At 40.5% G+C, this 17,270-nt stretch overlaps 1 long non-coding RNA gene across 1 annotated transcript in view; it reads right to left on the bottom strand.

Annotated features, from left to right (window-relative positions):
• Nucleotides 1-5,325: 5,325 nt before the first annotated feature.
• Nucleotides 5,326-17,270, bottom strand: part of LOC147359070 (uncharacterized) — a 69,834-nt gene continuing 57,889 nt past the window's right edge. Inside the window, exon 2 of the long non-coding RNA XR_015140512.1 lies at nucleotides 5,326-5,744. This is a non-coding gene — a long non-coding RNA (uncharacterized LOC147359070). The remainder of the gene's footprint in view (nucleotides 5,745-17,270) is intronic.

Here is a 17,270-nt window from a genome sequence, read left to right as displayed (position 1 = left end):
TGATGAAAGAAAATAACCTACAGCCCAGATTATTGTACCCAGCAAGGATTTCATTCAAGTATGAAGGAGAAATCAAAAGCTTCTCAGACAAGCAAAAGCTGAGAAAATTCTGCACCACCAAACCAGCTCTACAACAAATACTAAAGGATATTCTCTAGACAGGAAACACAAAAATGGTGTATAAATTCGAACCCCAAATAATAAAGTAAATGGCAACGGGATCATACTTATCAGTAATTACCTTAAACGTAAATGGGTTGAATGCCCCAACCAAAAGACAAAGACTGGCTGAATGGATACAAAAACAAGACCCCTACATATGTTGTCTACAGGAGACCCACCTCAAAACAGGGGACACATACAGACTGAAAGTGAAGGGCTGGAAAAAGATTTTCCATGCAAATAGGGACCAAAAGAAAGCAGGAGTAGCAATACTCATATCAGATAAAATAGACTTTAAAACAAAGGCTGTGAAAAGAGACAAAGAAGGTCACTACATAATGATCAAAGGATCAATCCAAGAAGAAGATATAACAATTATAAATATATATGCACCCAACACGGGAGCACCGCAGTGTGTAAGACAAATGCTAACAAGTATGAAAGGAGAAATTAACAATAACACAATAATAGTGGGAGACTTTAATACCCCACTCACACCTATGGATAGATCAACTAAACAGAAAATTAACAAGGAAACACAAACTTTAAACGATACAATAGACCAGTTAGACCTAATTGATATCTATAGGACATTTCATCCCAAAACAATGAATTTCACCTTTTTCTCAAGCGCACATGGAACCTTCTCCAGGATAGATCACATCCTGGGCCATAAAGCTAGCCTTGGTAAATTCAAAAAAATAGAAATCATTCCAAGCATCTTTTCTGACCACAATGCAGTAAGATTAGATCTCAATTACAGGAGAAAAACTATTAAAAATTCCAACATATGGAGGCTGAACAACACGCTGCTGAATAACCAACAAATCACAGAAGAAATCAAAAAAGAAATCAAAATTTGCATAGAAACGAATGAAAATGAAAACACAACAACCCAAAACCTGTGGGACACAGTAAAAGCAGTCCTAAGGGGAAAGTTCATAGCAATACAGGCACACCTCAAGAAACAAGAAAAAAGTCAAATAAATAACCTAACTCTACACCTAAAGCAACTAGAAAAGGAAGAAATGAAGAACCCCAGGGTTAGTAGAAGGAAAGAAATCTTAAAAATTAGAGCAGAAATAAATGCAAAAGAAACAAAAGAGACCATAGCAAAAATCAACAAAGCCAAAAGCTGGTTCTTTGAAAGGATAAATAAAATTGACAAACCATTAGCCAGACTCATCAAGAAACAAAGGGAGAAAAATCAAATCAATAAAATTAGAAATGACAGTGGAGAGATCACAACAGACAACATAGAAATACAAAGGATCATAAGAGACTATTATCAACAATTATATGCCAATAAAATGGACAACGAGGAAGAAATGGACAAATTCTTAGAAAAGTACAACTTTCCAAAACTCGACCAGGAAGAAATAGAAAACCTTAACAGACCCATCACAAGCATGGAAATTGAAACTGTAATCAAAAATCTTCCAGCAAACAAAAGCCCAGGTCCAGACGGCTTCACAGCTGAATTCTACCAAAAATTTAGAGAAGAGCTCACACCTATCCTGCTCAAACTCTTCCAGAAAATTGCAGAGGAAGGTAAACTTCCAAACTCATTCTATGAGGCCACCATCACCCTAATACCAAAACCTGACAAAGATGCCACAAAAAAAGAAAACTATAGGCCAATATCACTGATGAACATAGATGCAAAAATCCTAAACAAAATTCTAGCAATCAGAATCCAACAACACATTAAAAAGATCATACACCATGACCAAGTGGGCTTTATCCCAGGGATGCAAGGATTCTTCAATATCCGCAAATCAATCAATGTAATACACCACATTAACAAATTGAGAAACAAAAACCATATGATTATCTCAATAGATGCAGAGAAAGCCTTTGACAAAATTCAACACCCATTTATGATAAAAACTCTCCAGAAAGCAGGAATAGAAGGAACATACCTCAACATAATAAAAGCTATATATGACAAACCCACAGCAAACATTATCCTCAATGGTGAAAAATTGAAAGCATTTCCTCTAAAGTCAGGAACAAGACAAGGGTGCCCACTTTCACCATTACTATTCAACATAGTTTTGGAAGTTTTGGCCACAGCAATCAGAGCAGAAAAAGAAATAAAAGGAATCCAAATGGGAAAAGAAGAAGTAAAACTCTCACTATTTGCAGATGACATGATCCTCTACATAGAAAACCCTAAAGACTCCACCAGAAAATTACTAGAACTAATCAATGATTATAGTAAAGTTGCAGGATATAAAATCAACACACAGAAATCCCTTGCATTCCTATACACTAATAATGAGAAAACAGAAAGAGAAATTAAGGAAACAATTCCATTCACCATTGCAACGAAAAGAATAAAATACTTAGGAATATATCTACCTAAAGAAACTAAAGACCTATATATAGAAAACTATAAAACACTGGTGAAAGAAATCAAAGAGGACACTAATAGATGGAGAAATATACCATGTTCATGGATTGGAAGAATCAATATAGTGAAAATGAGTATACTACCCAAAGCAATTTATAGATTCAATGCAATCCCGATCAAGCTACCAACAGTATTCTTCACAGAGCTAGAACAAATAATTTCACAATTTGTATGGAAATACAAAAAACCTCGAATAGCCAAAGCGATCTTGAGAAAGAAAAATGGAACTGGAGGAATCAACCTACCTGACTTCAGGCTCTACTACAAAGCCACAGTTATCAAGACAGTATGGTACTGGCACAAAGACAGAAATATAGATCAATGGAACAAAATAGAAAGCCCAGAGATAAATCCACGCACATATGGACACCTTATCTTTGACAAAGGAGGCAAGAATATACAATGGATTAAAGACAATCTCTTTAACAAGTGGTGCTGGGAAATCTGGTCAACCACTTGTAATAAAAGAATGAAACTAGAACACTTTCTAACACCATATACAAAAATAAACTCAAAATGGATTAAAGATCTCAACATAAGACCAGAAACTATAAAACTCCTAGAGGAGAACATAGGCAAAACACTCTCTGACATACATCACAGCAGGATCCTCTATGACCCACCTCCCAGAATATTGGAAATAAAAGCAAAAATAAACAAATGGGACCTAATTAACCTTAAAAGCTTCTGCACATCAAAGGAAACTATTAGCAAGGTGAAAAGACAGCCTTCAGAATGGGAGAAAATAATAGCAAATGAAGCAACTGACAAACAACTAATCTCAAAAATATACAAGCAACTCCTCCAGCTCAACTCCAGAAAAATAAATGACCCAATCAAAAAATGGGCCAAAGATCTAAATAGACATTTCTCCAAAGAAGACATACAGATGGCTAACAAACACTTGAAAAGATGCTCAACATCACTCTTTATCAGAGAAATGCAAATCAAAACCACTATGAGGTACCATTTCACACCAGTCAGAATGGCTGCGATCCAAAAGTCTACAAATAATAAATGCTGGAGAGGGTGTGGAGAAAAGGGAACCCTCTTACACTGTTGGTGGGAATGCAAACTAGTACAGCCACTATGGAGAACAGTGTGGAGATTCCTTAAAAAACTGGAAATAGAACTGCCTTATGATCCAGCAATCCCACTGCTGGGCATACACACTGAGGAAACCAGAAGGGAAAGAGACACGTGTACCCCAATGTTCATCGCAGCACTGTTTATAATAGCCAGGACATGGAAGCAACCTAGATGTCCATCAGCAGATGAATGGATAAGAAAGCTGTGGTACATATACACAATGGAATATTACTCAGCCATTAAAAAGAATACATTTGAATCAGTTCTAATGAGGTGGATGAAACTGGAGCCTATTATACAGAGTGAAGTAAGCCAGAAGGAAAAACATAAATACAGTATACTAACGCATATATATGGAATTTAGAAAGATGGTAACGATAACCCTGTATACGAGACAGCAAAAGAGACACTGATGTATAGAACAGTCTTATGGACTCTGTGGGAGAGGGTGGGAAGATTTGGGAGAATGGCATTGAAACATGTGAAATGTCATGTATGAAACGAGATGCCAGTCCAGGTTCAGTGCACGATGCTGGATGCTTGGGGCTGGTGCGCTGGGAAGGCCCAGGGGGATGGTATGGGGAGGTTGGGAGGGAGGAGGGTTCAGGATGGGGAGCATGTGTATATCTGAAATTAAAAAAAATAAAAAAAGAATAAAAAAAAAAAAAAGCTTTATCGAGGTGTGCATGCGTACTTGCTCTGTCACGTCTGACTCTTTGTGATCCCATGGACTGTAGCTCTCCAGGGTCCTCTATCTATGGAGTTTTCCAGGCAAGACCACTGGCATAGGTTGCCATTTCCTGTTCCATTATTGGGAGCTACCCAGGTGGCACAGTAATAAAGGGTCCATCTGCCAAGCGGGAGACACAGGTTCAATCCCTGGGTCAGGAAGACCCTGAAGAAGGAAATGGCAGCCTACTCCAATATTCTTGCCTGTGAAATCCCTTGGACAGAGGAGCCTGGAGGGCTACAGTTCACGGGGCCGAAAAGAGTTAGACGCAACTGAGCAACTAAACTACAGTAACAGCAACACTCTGTTATTGAGGTATAACCAACATATCATAAAGTGTACATATTTAAAGCTATATAGAGAGAGAGTCATTGAACCATCACCACAATCAACATAATCAACAATTTCCATCACCCCCAAAACTGCGTATATGACCCTTCGTAACCCAAACTTCCTCCCCAAATCCTGCTCTGTACATAAGCAATCACTGGTTTGCTTCTGTTCACAAATAAACTTGGGTTAAGCAGATTTTAACATCAGTTTACCTCGCATAAGTTTCTGGCCCCGTCTTTCTTTTCTTAAAAGGAAATCTGCACTCACTGACTGACAGGGACAAATTTCCCCCCACTAATTCCATCATAAATCCACTTCACCCATCTGCCTGCAGCCCCCAAATTGGATTCCACAATAAATAAATATTGCTGCTGCCTCTGCTGTCTTTATCTCAAACCAGAAAATGAATGCAAACTCAAAATCCTGTTTTCTAAACGCCCAGTGACTGAGACAGGAAGGGGTGGGGGGAGGATGGCGGCCTGTTTGTACACCCCCTGGCACTGCCTCTTCCTCACCAGCGAAGCTTTCCATGGAAATTCTGCCTGCATTAGCCTTGGCTACGTTTGGGACTATTTTTGGAAGCCTGAAAACCTCAAGGGAGTGACTTTTACTTTTATTCATGTACTCGGTCCTTACTTTTATTTATTAAAGAAACAAAAACATGTCTCCTGCTTAACTTCAACCAGCTTTCATGTCAAGTAAAACAAAACGTTGGCTGGTCCAGTCGGCCATTGGCCAGGATGGAGGGGGAGCCCCTCCGAGCGTGTCTGACGCATATGTGACCTGGGTACTAATCACCCCGCAGAGAAGGAGGAGCCATGCATGGACTTCTTCTGAGAGTCTTGTCCCAAAGGAACAACTTTGGGAGAGTGGCTGGGTCCGACTGGGAGAGAAAAGGCATCTGGGCAAAATTCCAGCAAATCTGCTGTTACATTTAAAAGCACTTCAGGTGGAGAAGCAAAGAGACGGAAGGCTCAGCGTTCCCCCAGCGCTGCGACACTGATATCTCCGAACCTGAAAAAATCAGCAGAAAGGATCACAGTGTGAGAATCACCCCTCAGGTTTAGCTGCAACACACCCCCCCACCCCAGAGTCTAAGTGTTCATTTTAACAAGTTGTGAAGGGCAGGCAGCCAACCCCTTGGCCTCCACAAGACAAACTGATTCAAGCTTTTCTCCTTGAGCCCACAGCCAGTATGCCTGCAACAATAGCTGCTGGAGAGGTGCTGTTGTTTTATGTCAGTGGAGATCTCAAACTCCCCAACCCAGGACCAGCAGCCCTCGAGGCATCCACAAATGGGAACAAGGAACAGCAAGAAAGGCGAGCAAAGTGGAAGTTAAGTTCGCCTCCAGCATTCAAAGGGCTTCCTTGGTGGCTCGGTGATAAAGCATCTGCCCACAACGTAGGAGACTCATGTTCAATCCCTGGGTCAGAAAGATCCCCTGAGAATAAAATGGCAACCCACTCCAGTATTCTTGCCTGGAGAATTCCATGGGCAGAGGAGCCTGGTGGGCTACACAGTCCATGGGATTGCAAACTAAACCACCACCACCAGGCATTCAAAAAGCTGCTGTGAGAAACCCCGGGGAATTTGCCCGGTGGGGCATCTCCATGCCAGTGCCAAGGCCAGCCCTTTGTCCCCTCAGCTCTCACTTCTTTTCTTCCTATGCCCTCTTTACTGCTCAAATTTGAGCTAGGATTCACATATCCCAACATGCTGGATGATGGCTACAAATATTTACATCATATTGGGCAAATCACTTCAACTTCCCTGGACCTCAGTTTCATCCTGCTAAATGTATATATGGCAGAGACTACCAGATATTCAGGGAAGATAGCTTCCCTGGTGGCTCAGACGGTAAAGCGTCTGCCTGCAATGCAGGAGACCCGGGTTCGATTCCTGGGTCAGGAAGATCCCCTGGAGAAGGAAATGGCAATCCACTCCAGCACTCTTGCCTGGAAAATCACATGGATGGAGGAGCCTGATAGGCTACAGTCCATGGGGTCACAAAGAGTCAGACATGACTGAGCGACTTCACTCACTCACTCACTCACTCACCAGATATTCAGGGCTTCCCTGGCGGCTCAGCAGTAAACAATTCCCCTGCCAATGAAGGAGATGCAATTTCGATCCCTAGGTCAGGAAGATCCCCTGGAGAAGAAAATAGCGACCCACTCCAGTGTTCTTGCCCACGAAATCCCATGGATAGAGGTGTCTGGTGGGCTACAGTCCACAGAGTTGCAAAAGAGCCAAATATGACTAAACCACAACAGCCAGATATCCACCATAAATCTGCTTCATTTTCTTCTGGGGCACAAGGAGAGTATATACACTCCCCCTCCCTTTTCCCTGTGATTAGGCATGACTGTGTGACTGTCATTCCGAGTCAACAGAATGTGAGCGGAAGTGGTATCTGCCAAGAAGTTGATATGTCCCTTTTCTCTTCCCATCGATTGCATCTGGCAAGTGACAGAGGCCCAGATAGTCACATATTGAAGAAGTAAAGCCACAAAATATATCCTAGAATCACTCGCAAAAGAAAGCTGCCCTATATCAGGAGAAAACTCTAATTGAAAAGAAGCATGCACCCCAATGTTCATAGCAGCACTGTTTATAATAGCCAAGACATGGAAGCAACCTAAATGTCCATTGACAAATGAATGGATAAAGATGTGGTATATATATACAATGAAATATTACTCAGTTTTAATAAAGAATGAAATAACGCCCTTTGCAGCAACAGGGATACAACTAGAGCTTATCATACTAAGTGAAGTAAATCAGACAAAGAAAGGCATCATATGATATCATTTATATGTGGAATCTTAAAAAATGATACAAATGAACTTACTTACAAACAGAAACAGACTCAGAGACAGAAAACAAACTTATGGTTCCCAAAGGGTAAAGGTGGGGAGGGATAAATTTGGAGTTTGAGATTAACATGTATACACTACTATATAAAATGGGGCTTTCCTGGTGGCTCAGCTGGTAAAGAACCCACCAGCCAATGCAAGAGATTCCAGAACACACATTCGAAAGAAATGGCAACCTGCTCCAGTATTCTTGCCTGGAAAATTCCATGGACAGAGGAGCCTGGCAGGCTGCAGTCCATGGGTTGCAAAGAGTTGGACACGACTGAGCACACATGTGCACGTGTGCATACGCACACACACATAATGGATAAACAAGGACCTACGGTGTAGCACATGAACTGTTAATATTCTCAATATCTTGTAATAACCTATAATGGATAGGATTCCAAAAAAGAATATATATGTATATATAAAACTGAATCACTTTGCTGTACACCCAAAACATTGTAAAGCAGCTATAATTCAATTTTTAAAAATTTTTTTAATAAAAAAAAAAGCTGCCCTTTGACCAAAATGTCTTCCTTGGACTCTTTCATGAGCAAGGAATAAAAGTAATGATCAGGTTAAGCCACTAAGGTTTTGGTGAGCCTACTTGTTTCTGTAGTCACACTATCCTAACACAGGTGATAATAACCCCTGCCCTGCCCACCTCAAAGAACAGTGGGAAGAATCAAATGAGCTGTGACTTGTAATGCGTGAAAAAAAACTTACAAAATATATCGTGTCCCTCAAGTCTAGAGCAGCAATAACACCATCTGTAGATGGGAAAGCACTCATAAATTTAACAGCATTCATTGAGTCCAGGCATTCTGCTATTTAAATGCTTTATGAGGATAGTTTCATTTACTATACATAACAACATCATGAAACAGATGCTATTGCTCTCCCATCAGCCAGATAAGGAAACCAGGGCTTAGGAAAGTCAGCAGCTCACCCCATATTCAACCTGAGCTAAAGACAGAAAGTCTGACACCAGAACCAATAATCTTAACCATGAACCTAGAAAGAAAGCCAGCTTCAAATGAATGAATAATTGGAACTTTTAATTAAATAAGTGAAACTTTAAAAGCACTTTACTTCAATTATCTTTTTTTTTTTTTTTTCAAAAGAAAGCCGTCTTTGGCCTACCATCTGTCCTCATGCTGACCTGGTTTTTCCATTTTCTTTTCCATGTACACACACAACTCTTATCTTCAGCAGCTGGTGTTCTTTCAAACATGATGCTGCAGACCACCACCTATAAGCTTGGATGCAGGATTCGGCATTTACCAGGGTCCTTTTTAATCTCAGTCCAGTACACTTCTATTCCCTCTAGAAACTCTTTTGTCCTCTTAAATGCACTTAACATAAGCTAAGAGACAAGGAAATGCTGTTTGATTGATGAAAAGGGCAAGGGCACCTCCCAAGTATTAACCCATTTAAGAAATCATTAAGCAATGTTACCTCATGCTTCCACCATTAGACAGGATCCCAAAGCACAATTACTGGAGCCTAGTAACAAGACCACCAAAGGTAAGCCAGGCCATTATAAACAGTTAAGAGTTACTGTGTACTGTGAGCTTTTACAGTTAGTCAGCTGAGTTATTTAGCACGTGTGTTTTCCATCCTTTCAATGCATAGGGAAAATTCACAGTGTCTAACATCTCTCGAAACCACGTTTCCACCTGTGTGGGGCAGTGGAATTAATAAGCATATAGAACAACCTCACAAATTTGGATCCTACTCATCTGGAATTCATATTTCAGTTATGCACACATGGGCCTGCCCAGACAAAAAGGCTGGCAGGGGTGGAGGTCAGTGCACAAAGTTAGAGTGAAATAAGGGCTGGCAGGGTTAAGGGAAGGTAAAAATTGGGCTGTGGAGCTCAGAGGCTCTAATACATACATGTAATGAGCATCGTATACCTAAAGTCACTAATTGTGTGCTGAGATTGAGTTTATCCTTTGGTATCCATGGAGGTTTAAACAGAAACAAATTTAAACACTTAAATGAAATTTCAGGAAGAATGTTTAAATTGCTTGCTGATTAAGGCAAATAAAACATTTTCTTGCACTTTTGAGAAATACATTCACAAAAGCCAGTGGTTTAGTGACCTATCTATGGGCTTCCCTGGTGGCTCAGATGGTAAAGAATCTGCCTGCAAAGCAGGAGACCTGGGTTCAATCCCTGGGTTAGGAAGATCCCCTGGAGAAGGAAATGGCAACCCATCCCCAGTATTCTTGCCTGGAGAATTCCATGGACAGAGGCTCCTGGCAATCAATCTACAGTCCATGGGGTCGCAAAGAGTCAGACACAACCAAGTGACTTTTCACACGGATTGCATAGTTATCTATTCACTGAAGGGTGTAAACAATGCAAGCCTTAGAGTCTTCCTGACATACAAATAATAAAATACCCATCTAGAGCACATACAGTTCAAATCTAAACCTTCCAATAACTCTAATAACCTCCCTATAATCCCTAAGCATTCCCACAGATAAGCAACATGTTGGGTCTGTGAGGTATGGTTCTTCTGCAGATGGAGAAAAGGTAAAAGAAAAGGCAGATTCAAGCTCAAACTTGACCATGGACGTACCAAGCTACGGCCATGCTTTCTGTGCTTGTTTCTGTTGTTTAAACAATGTGTGTGTGTGTGTGTTAGTTGCCTAGTCCTGTCCCACTCTTTGCAACCCCATGGACTGTAGCCCACCAGGCTCCTCTGTCCATGGAGGTCTCCAGGCAAGAACACTGGAGTGGGTTGCTGTGCCCCTCTCCAGGGTATCTTCCCAACCCAGGGATCAAACCCAGGTCTCCTGCATTGCAGGCAGATTCTTTACCATCTGAGCTACCAGGGAAGCCCCTGTTTAAACCATGGATAATATCAAAATAGAGTTCTAAACCACATTAGGTTAACCATCTGGGGCTCAGTATCCTCTATTTTATCCTCGGTGTCTGCTCCCCTCAGTCTTGTCCCACCTCCTCTGAAATAATGAACATAAGGCAATTTTGTTACCTTTGGGGTCAGCTTCCATTTTGATGCTGTTAGGAAACATAAAAAGTGTAAACAGACTTACAGAGACAAATAAGCATGCTCCACTAGCTCTTTGAGGACATCAAATACATCCTTCTCTCCTCAGGAAAATAAAACATCAGCAAATATTTTATAATAACTCTAATGGAGCATAACCTTTAAAAATTGTGAATCAGTACATTGTAAACCTGTAATTTCTATAATATCAACTACCATTTGAAAAATAACAAATTTAAAAAAGAGCTGAACAGGAAAGACTGAATCAACATATATTTAATGTGGTCCAACTATCTGCCAAGCAATTGTGAGTCACCAAAATTAGATAAGTTTAATTAACTGGTTATGGGTAGCTGAATTTGCAACTAATTTGTTTATGCTTAAATACTTGCCTGGTGACTCAGACGGTAAAGAATCCTCCTGCAATGCGGGAGACCTGGGTTCGATCCCTGGGTTGGGAAGATCCCGTGCAGGAGGGCATGGCAACCCACTCCAGTATTCTTGCCTGGAGAATCCCCAAGGACAGAGGGGCCTGGAGAGCTGCAGTCTATGCAGTGGCAAAGAGTCAGACACGACTGAGCGACTAAGGTACATATATAAACACTGTAAGAGACTAAATAGAATAAGATCCCTTGGAAGTGAAAAGTTACAAAACAGATTTTGTGGTTCCACCTATGCACAGTTTTAAATGATACTATAGTTAGCAATATTATCACATTAAAAAAACACCAGCAAGATGGCCTTTCCTGGTCATCACGACTAGGGAAAAAACTATTCCTATTTTTGAACACCCCAATCATTCTCACATAATTTTTTTTAACATTATACCTAGCATGATACTTATTTGTTTACTATTTTCCCCTCTTACAAGATAAATAAGGACCATGGCCAAATGAAAGAAGAGATTAAAACTGCAGACCTTCAAATTCACTAGAGATTCAGTTTTTCTCCTGGATGCCTATTTTTCTTCCATGTGAATTGGAAGGAAAAAAAAGAGTAGCAAAGTGTAGGTTTAAGCAATCTTTACAAGTTCTTGTCATATTTCAAATAAATGTTTTGGTGCACTGGAAAAAAATTTGCCCTTGTGGAGCTGGAAGATGAATCTTGGCTTACTGAACCTAATCAGTTTCAAACTTCTAGCTAAGCAGAAACTTTGTAAATGCAAATTACATTGGAAAATGGTTAGGAAAAGTTGTGAAATACTGAGCATATCAGAAATTTCACAGATTTATTTTGAAATTTTAATGACAATTCAAATATTATTAAAAAGGAAGAAAACATCAGTATGGTTTGACAAACACTTTCTTAAAACAAGGCTATACAACAAGCCGAACAAAAATGAAAAGAAACTCAAACTCCATTTAACTGTTTATTGACTCTTCCTTTTTTTTTCTTTATACCAGAAAGAAGGTCATCATCTCAAGCTTCCAGCTCTGTCTCAGGGCCTTTGCATGTTTCTCTGCCTCATCTCCTCTAGTAATTTTCCAACTTATTGATCAGAGGGAAAAAACAAATAAGCTGAACTGTACTCTAAAGAAGAAAAGCTTGGCTTTATTCTGATTATTCTCTTTATTTAGCATTCAGAAAATACAGATATATATAAGAAAGAGACTAAAAATCACTGATAATCCCACAGAGATGGCAATTTAATATATATCCTTTTAGATTTTTTCTATACATTGATATACATATGCAATTTAAATTTTTTTACTAAAATGGTGTGATTCTATCCATACTGCTTTATATTCTAGCTTACTTTTTCCTACTTAAAGAATATATAGTGGTCACATTTCCTGATCAATAAAGATTAACATTATCATGGTGAATGTATACCATAATTCACTTAATCCTTGATTGCTTTACATTACAACCCAGTATTTTCCAATTTTTCTCCATTATAAATAAGTGAGATAAACATTCTTCAAAATTGTTTTATCAAAGAGTGTATTTTTTCTAAAAATTTCAGAACTTCCTGTCAAATTATACTCCAGAATCCTCTGGATACCAAAGTTTACTATCCTAATGGCAAAGCAGACAGATGCTCACTCCTCCCACCCCACCTTTGACAATTCTTACTATTAACAGACTTTTTACTCTTCGCCGTTCTGATTGCTGTTCAATGTCTAGTTAAAGTAAGACAAGCATTCTTGGCCATTTACATATCTTCCTTCATGATTTACCTATCCACTTCACACATTCTTTCTGATGTACGCTCTTCTTTTTCTGAATAATTTCCTTAACTTGACCAAAGGGCCTGGGCTCTTGGAGACTGTGAATTTGCTCCAAAGTCGTCCTTGCCTTCTGCGGCCATTTGTTGGTCTCTAACCAGAGATGCCTTTTGTTATTTCTTTCCTAAATCAGTTGACCCTTTATCCTAGCAAATGGCTTTTCTATTTTAACTTTGGACACCCTATTTCTCTCTAAATTGATTAAAAGGGTGGAGAGAGGAGGCAGCAAATTAGAATGTTAGAGGTGATGTGGGGAGGAACTCTGTTAGGGCCTAAGCTCTATTTTTCCTGCTAAGCCTCAGACATGGGCACTGGGATGAAATTTGAAAATTTTTAAAGAAAGGTTTTCCTTGGAGCTAACAGGACATATTCATTGCTCCAGGCAGAAGTACAGCAGAGATGCAAAGAGAACTTTTAATGTTAGGTTCCTGAACTTCTACATAGATGGTTAAACATCTACATAGATGGTTAAAACCCATAACAGGAACAAGAATGTGGAAAGCCAAACATGTTTCTTTTGTAGGAATCAACTTTTCTGAGAGGGGGGGAAAAAAAGGATTTTTGAAAATCTAAAGCTAAAATATGAAGAAAGCAAACTTAGACTTTGGCCCATAAACTGGTAATTTTGACCTATGGGAGATGAGGTACCTACATCTAAAGCATGACGGAGGTGGGAAGTAGGGGTGAGTGGAAAATATTGGTGGGGGTATTATTCCATTATCACAATGCCAATAGCACTCTCATTGAGAAACTACTCAAATTAATGGATTGGAGAAAAAAAATTCATGAAGATCCAGACAGTATAAACAGAGACCAGAGGAGAACTGCCCAGGAAGGGGGAAGCTTGAGCCAGACAGAGCTCCATAAATCTACATAGAGGAGGCCCAATCTGGAAGGACCACAAGACAGCTGGGTCAGCTCTGAGAGATGTCCCAGGCTCTTGCCCGACTAAAATAGGCCAGTCACCAGCACCAAGAATCCACATGGTTGCCCAGACCAGAGCCACAGACTCTCAAGCACCTCTCCTGTGAGCTCCTTTATTACGTGTGCAGAGCATCATCTCAGATATTCTTGTTTCCACCTCCTACGACAGCTGCACAGCACCCAAGAATCCTACCTGCCCATCCAAACTGTCCTCTGTGGACAAGGACTATTCATTAGCCCATCAGTTTTATAAATCTCCCCAAACCAAGGGTGGGAGTCCTGACACTGAGCGAGGCAGAGGTTAGTGTGGAATGGTAGGCCCCATGTATGTGATCTTTGGAGGCAGTGAACAAAAGGCCCAGAGGCTCCCTCTTCCCTCAGATTCCCCATTACCTCCTCTATCTGGAACCTCTGTGAAATGCAGCCCTATTACACCTACCTGGCCTCACCTGGCTAAAGACTGGAACAGACTTACTGAGAGATCACTTGTTGATAGTCTGCGGAGTCTATAGGGAAAATATCTAAAGATGAAAGAAGCAGACACACAAAGGTCACTCAGTCTCACAGTTCTAAATTCCTGAGAGCAAGGACTCTACCTACTTATCACTATTGTATCCTAAGCACCTGGCCCAATGGTTGACACTTAAAAGGTTCAGTAAACGGTTTGGGGGATGAATAAACAGATGGATGGAATATTGCAAGAAGTCTCTAACAGAATTATCTGAATTACAAAGAGGTTGGGAGATGTTAGTCAAGAATGTACAATTGTAGGGGACTTGTCTGGTGGTCCAGTGGTTAAGACTCTGACCTTCCCCTGCAGGGGACATGGGTTCAATCTCTGCCAAATGCCACGTGGCAAGGCCAAATAAATAGTAAGAATGTACAGTTGTGCTTAATCTGAGATCTCAGTGAAAAACTGGAACAAAGCAGAGCTACTGTAGTACCCTTACAACACAAAGTAGCAGAGAAGAGTACACAAACATAGTTTCCATTTCTGCCCTGAATGCAGCATAACTCTGGCACATGGAGGGCGCCAGGGGGCATGTAATAGCGTAACAGCTGTCCTCAAATAATAGTGGCCCGTACTGATGGTGACCACGTCCATACTCACCCAGAGAAGCCACCTAACAGGTACATCACTGGGAGGTGACCTGGACACGCTTCATGAAAAGCCTGGATCTCGAGATGACCCTTATATTTTATTATCTAGATATTTACTGAACATCTAGCTATCTCCAGGCAGCTATGTGCCAACCTCAGAAAACTTGGAAGATTCTGGACAAACACTGAGAAGTGGAGGGGGCTCCAAATGGAGAGAATGGAGTAAACAAGGATAGGAAAGTAAGAAAAAGGATAGCTTAATTGAAGAGATGCATACAGTTTACACGATAATTTTACACGCATCAACTCTCAGTCAGAAGGGAGACAAGAGTGAGCACAGTCAATACTATGAAAATAAAAGTTCCACCTGGGAGATAACTGGTAAAGGCAACGCGTGGAAAACAAGGAAGTAATATATTCACTCTCCCAGCAGCTTTCTGGCTGGAAACAGACAGCTACGCATTAATACAATTTCCATATGATGGTGCTTCTCTCAGACCAACCAGGCAGAAGCTGGAATTCACCTGCCTTGGATGACAAGTTTCCAGAACTGTTTCCTTAAGGCACATGGATTCCACACCACAGCACTTTTTAAAATAGCAAACACGGGCAGGATTTTCAAACATAAAAATTTTAAGTGGTTTCAGGACTATTTCAAAAACTGGACTGATTCAATGAATTTATTCTTCAGAGAATCCTGGGCAGTTAGAATTCCAGGTTGCTATTAACAAGCCCAAGAGTTAATTCCCCTCTTGTATCTCATAGAGTTGCCACTGCCATATGCCCCAGAGAAAAAGCTAAATGCTGTATCACGATGAAATGAACAAAGCATTTTGGAATCAATGGTAACCTGTGTTTTAATTCCCACCCCAAATTTCAGAAGGCAGTAAGGGCTGACACCTTTCCGCATCCAGAGGCAGATAACATGGAAAATAATGCCTCGTTTCCCTTTCCCCTCTTAGCACGTCTCCCAACCTGTGCCCTGAACTCTAACACACCTCTTGAATTAGTGTGCAGAGAGTTTCCCAAGATCAACACTGAAATACTTCATCAAAGCCTTAATTCAAGACTAACTGGCATTTTAAAGTAACAGAACCAGCTGTGCACACAACTTGTTTGCCTGAGACACCTCTGCTAGATCCAGGCTTCTTAAAGTAATCATTCAAGCATGCCATGAATAAGCCAGGCAGCTCCCTGGATTCTCTGACCAGATAAAGGTGGGCAAGAGGCACTACCCCTGTGAGTTTTGCATTCCACATCAAGCCCAACTGCCTTGACCCCCTGGGAATTTCTTTCTCTGTAATTCCAAGTATTTGGACCGAGCAGCTCAGTCTCCAGCAATTTGACAGCTCAATTAATATTTTCATACCTAGATAAATGGGACTATAAAACATGCAGCTGCCATTACAATATGGTCTATTTTAGGAGCCACTCAAACTAGGACAGGGTCTGGCAGGTCACTGAGGTCTTCGGATTTGTGAATTCCTGGTCAGAGGCAGGTCTCTCCCACACTCAGATGCCCTGCCTTCCAGGTTCGTTCTAGCAGATGATCAGTTACCAACATCATGGGTCAAAAAGGCCATTTATCTGTTGCACATCCCCCAGAGCTTGGTACCTGACAGTATAACACTCCAAACATTTTGGAGCAGCAAACTAATTCCTCTAACAAAATTTCTCCCTCTGGAGAGTGGGAGTGAGGGCGGACAGATGGCTCTTTGCTTCTATGCCACTGCCCTTCTATACCTTGTCTAAAAAGAGCCTCTTCTTCAGAACAAAGTAAATAAAGTCAGAATGTCGGGAGAGGATTCTGACCTAAGGCTGCCTGATTCCAGACACTATACAACTTTGAAGAAACTGACCCTTCTGAGAGACAGAAAATCTGAACTGGGTAAAAAAACGGACAAGAAGAGTTTCTAGCCTCTGGAGATACCAAGCAGATTTTATTTGAAAGAACTGAAAAATCTGACATTGAAATATTTTTCAAATACAGTAAAGTAACCTCAGGTATTTATCATACTATTAGGTTCTGAAATAATTGAAGAAATGAAATTGACTCCCATAAACTAGAAGTCTTCTGCCTTAAAATGAAAAGATGACTCTACTGCCATTATAATCCTTTTATGTTTAAGATATGCTTTTAATTAGATTCTACCTACTTGTCTCTGCTAGTTGATTCCTCAGAAGTGTTGCTTGTTTGGATCCAGTTTCATAGATTGGGTTAGAAGTTTCAAGATAAATCCTAGATTTAGTTTGTTGAGTCTAAAAACTTACGAAGCGCAACAGAAGTGCTCCAAAAGATTTATATTCTGTCACATTTCATGGGGTTCAACTTAATTCTACAAAAGCGGCGAGGGGTGGGCGGGAGGGGTTATTTACTTTCTCTTCTCATGCTCTTTCGGAGAA

Source organism: Bos grunniens, chromosome 14 (assembly GCF_055505025.1).
Source record: "Bos grunniens cultivar Pamir isolate PY7600 chromosome 14, Bosgru_T2T1.0, whole genome shotgun sequence".
Taxonomy (NCBI): domain Eukaryota; kingdom Metazoa; phylum Chordata; class Mammalia; order Artiodactyla; family Bovidae; genus Bos; species Bos grunniens.
This window is presented reverse-complemented; position numbering and strand designations above follow the sequence as displayed.